We start from the raw sequence: 4724 nt of genomic DNA, 5'->3' as shown, positions 1-4724 counted from the left end.
ACAAACGAAAAAACTATCAATTACACTGGCCCACAAAAAAATTTTTTTTCATGGTGCCTAAGATGTTTTAAACGTTTTTAGCACATTTGAAGGCGCTGATTTCAGAAATGCTGTCACTTTTTCTCTATCAGGTCTAGTTTTTCCTCTATGGTATATCCCTCTCTGCAGGATGCCGATAGCTACAATAAAGATAGGCAAATGAAGAAACAACATTTTTCTGTAATTTTATTGAACATATCCATGGAATCTCACCAAAATATTCACAATTAAAGCTGGAACTTGTAATAAATGCTAACTAATAGATGTCATCGGCTATAAATTGACGTTTTACTGATTTTCTAAAATGGGGGGCCTCGGCATCATTGCGCTTGATAGACCAACAGTAGTCTGCAAGCATGGTGGAATCCCAACGACCTTGATAGCGAACTTCCATGTCGCTGATATCTTGATGGAAGCGCTCCCCTTGCTCATCGCACACATCACCTAGATTTTCTGGAAAACGGGCAAGATGGCTGTGCAAAAAATGTAACTTGATGCTCATATTCGCACCCAGTTGACGGAGACTTGTAAGTAGTGTTTCAGCAAGCTCTTTGTAGTTGAGCGCCTTCGTTTTTCCCAAAAAGAATTTTACTCCATTTGTAAACGCCGTCCAAGCCCTCAATTCTGTTGGATTCATAAAATTACAGAAAGTTACATCATTCATTAAATTTCGAATCTGGGGTCCATCAAAAATTCCAGCTCTTAATTTTCCTGTGGTTAGCCCTGGAAATTTCCTGCAAATATATTTGAAACAATCGCCATCTTTCTCAAGAGCCTTCACAAACTGTTTCGTGATGCCAAGCTTTATGTGAAGAGGAGGAAACACAATTTTTGAACGGTCGACCAAAGGAGGAGCCAAAACATTGAGAAAGCCAGGAATCAACTCACTGCGCACTGGCAAATCTTTTTTTTATCCAATGCTCTGTTCTTGCCCTGCTGTCCCACAAACACAAGAAGCAAGGAAATTTCGTGTAGCCACCTTGTAGCCCAAGGAGAGATCCAACCATTTTCAAATCGACACATATGATCCATTGGTGCTGTCTGTATGAATTTTTTTTCAGTGCAAATTTGATTTCATCATATTTTTCTTTGAGGGTTATTGAATGACCTAGAGGAACTGATCCAAATAAATTTCCATTGTGAAGAAGAACACATTTTAAACTTCTTTTGGAACTGTCTATAAAAAGGCGCCAATCTTGAGGATCATACTGTTGGATACCAAGCTGCCGCAGCAGGCCGGCAACGTTGTTACAATATACTATGTCTTTTTCCTGAGTGAAATATGACAAGAATTCAGAATGGCGTTTTCTATAGAATGTTATGAGAGTTCCCGGCTGAAGTAGATTTTTTTCATTGAGTCTTGAAGCTAGAAGTTCAGAAGATTCTTTCGATAGGTTGAGATCTCTAGTCAGATCATTAAGTTCTTCTTGAGAAAAAAGCTGTGGCAGTGAAGAAGAAGGAAACCAGATATCTGAAACAGTGCCCTCACTACTTTCAGTGGACAAAACGGAGGTTTGATATTCTTCAGAGCAAGGCAATTCCAATTCGGGCAAGCCTTCAAACACTGGAACAGGAATTTCATTGCAATGTGGAATTGGCCTAATTGCAGACTCGAGGTTTGGATGAACCAACGATTTCCTGTTCTTCCTATTGATTCCCTTAGTGTTTACTGCACAGAAGTAGCAGTCATCAAAATGATTTTTCGGTTCCCGCCAGACCATTGGAATACCAAAGCGGAGTGACTTTCTATCCTTTTTTGTCCACTGTCGAAGATGTTCAACACATTGCTTGCATACAATATGGGGTGCCCATACCTTATCTTGATCACCCAGCATTACTTTGAAGTAGGCAAGATAGGCACACCTCACAAATTTACTGATCCCTTTCCTGTTGAATTGCAATGTATATTCTCCGCAAATATAGCAAAATACATTTGGATTGTTTGAACAATGTCGCCTAAGAGAAGATGTAGCCATACTGAATTTTTGCTTCAAAAATCTGCAACTCAACCAAAACAATGCAGCCTATTTATTTCATGTCTTACTTCTATATATATATAAAATTTGACTTCTATAAGGCGTGTGATGTCATAATCGTTTGGCATACATCACAATAAAAACCTACACTTTTAATTATAACGCTAAAATCCATATAGAAATACCCCTAATTTTAAGGAAAAAAGGTATAAAATAGCAAATATTTCAAAAATTTGACCTGATGAGAAAAAACGAGTATGATTTTTGGACTCAGCACCCCCAAATTAATCTGAATCAGCTTAGAAACCTTGGGCACCAAAAAATGTGTTGGCCAGTGTTATTTATTTCCTATAAAGTGTTGCCCTTTTCATCTTCTGATCAGTATTTGCATAATTGAATCGATTTATTTGAAGTTATTGCCTGATTCTGTATTGCGTATTTTTATTTTATTGTGTTATTTGACTGTGTTTGGTGGTTTGACTGTGGTTTCCGACGAAAACACGAGTCTGTACATGCTTCCACCAAGTGGTGTTTCTCGCGAGTTCGAACAACGAGGAATCAATTTTCGGATAAGTGTCAATGGTGGCAACCCAAATTTTCTAATTTAAAAAGCGGCAATAATAAAAATAAAACCGACCCAATTTAAATCGCTTTTTTAGACATTACAAATCGCAAAATTTCTGGTGCGACCGTAGTATAGGAGCATTTTCCCTTAGGTTTCTTTGCTTTATTGCCTTCCTATTAGTACGTACAGTGGTACTGGAGCGCCATAAGCGTTGGACGAACAGATCAGATTTGTCGAATTCACAAAAATACGAACCAAAACAAAATATAATCGGTCACTTTACCACGCATTTTTGTGTCCACGAATTGCCATGATATTTTCTGAGTAGGCCTATTATTGATTTCATTTCGTCAACACAACCGCAGATTAATATAGTCCCAATTAAATGAATAATAAAGCAATGCGATGATTATGTATTTTTGATTTACTAATAGAATTTAAATAATATTTTTATAAGTACTAAATCAAGAGGTACTTTTGGAAATTTATTGCAGATAGTAGGATTTTTCTGACGGCGATAACAAATTCGCAAGATCGCAAAAAGTATGTATCAAAACTAAATACAATCGGGCAATATATTCTCACATTATTATGTTCGCAGATTGCCGTTCTATTTTAAAGAAGTAATGCTTTCAACTTGTCGTGAGTCGACGCAACTGCGAGTTACCATGAACACAATTAAATTAAAAAAGAAAGACATTTTAAATTCTCGTCATTGTCACGGATTGAATATTGTGCGACAGAAAAGGCCATTATACACTAAAAAATTCGGCTTTTTTAACAAACGCGTAACTGCGCAAATTTCCGATTTCGAAATTCGTTACGGTTGCAATAAACGCACCTTGAGTCCGCAAAGGTTTTCACCGGTGAGAATATAGTCCGCGACCAAAAAAGGTTGGGAAACGCTGCCTTAGTGTGACAGTGTTCTTATGCCAGTTGGTTTATTGGTTCTAGGAAAATTAGCCGTATGAAAATCGTCTTATTTAAAAAAGATTCGTTATTTAGGAGCCTATACACCTAACCATATAAAAATAACTGTTTTAATCACAAATACTTTACAGCAAAATGCGATTTTCCCTATGCAGCGAAATTTCCTGCAGCTAAATTTCCGACGGCGAGATTTCCTACGGCGAATTTTCCGGACACGGTCGTTACCACTGCTGTTCTTCACATTTATTACTAATCGCCCCTTGTCACAGTCTGTCTCCTGTTGCAAGTTCAAATCTCGTCCATTCTACAGTATATCAAGACTTTCCTCAAGGCCACCCTACTTCCTAATTTAGCAATACCACTGTTTATTGATATAAAGCAGGGGTCGATAAACTGCGGACCGCGAACTAATTTTTGCGGGTTTCGACCGACCAGACTTTTAATGCATAAAACAAAATTGATCCTGAGTTTATTGTCACCGCACGGATTGATGCGGTAGCAAGTGAGGCTGTACGTTGCTTGTTTTGTAGCATTAGCTGGAGATCGTTTACTTGATGAACGTCCCATCGCTGGTTGTAATTACAAGTTAAGTTTATGTTGATTTTTAAAATATAAAAATGTCTGGGAAATATTCCAACGTGCTAGGACGGAAAAATATTCTTTAATTCTTGTGCATTTCGAAACTAGTTTGCTTGGTATACCAAGTGAGCACCGCAGTTATTAAGAGATTTAATGTTAAACGTCATTACGAAACGTGTCACTGCTCAATTGTGTACAGTGCAAAACGTGTAATGTGCACGTTCCGAAGCACATATTGGTGCCGGCAGCTTTATTGCTAGATCGTCATTTGGACGACGTACTCCGGGACAACGAAGTTGTCATTTGATTTTAACGCTTTGACCATGACACGGAAACATCATCCTTCACATTGATAATATATTAAAATAAAGCCACATACCCTTCTCATTATGACAGGCTTTTAACACAATAATAGAAGGTGCAAGTACGCCATAATTTTTCTCTGTCCCAAGCGGAATGTCATCATAGATCGTCTATCCATCGCTATATAATGACCATTTAATTGAACAATTATTTTTGCCTGTAATATATAGTTCAGCGCGTTCCCCTTCACCCAATCATTGTAACATCCACTCGCAGTTTTATTTTATTTTTCAGGTTACTTCAAAGTGATTAAATGAAGAAAACACATAAGG

General features: G+C 37.6%; 1 pseudogene; it reads right to left on the bottom strand.

Annotated features, from left to right (window-relative positions):
• Positions 1-295: 295 nt before the first annotated feature.
• On the bottom strand, positions 296-2352 carry LOC144427259 (uncharacterized; annotated as a pseudogene).
• Between the last annotated feature and the right edge of the window lie 2372 nt (positions 2353-4724).

This window comes from Styela clava, chromosome 9 (genome assembly GCF_964204865.1).
Source record: "Styela clava chromosome 9, kaStyClav1.hap1.2, whole genome shotgun sequence".
In the NCBI taxonomy this organism is placed as follows: domain Eukaryota; kingdom Metazoa; phylum Chordata; class Ascidiacea; order Stolidobranchia; family Styelidae; genus Styela; species Styela clava.
This window is presented reverse-complemented; position numbering and strand designations above follow the sequence as displayed.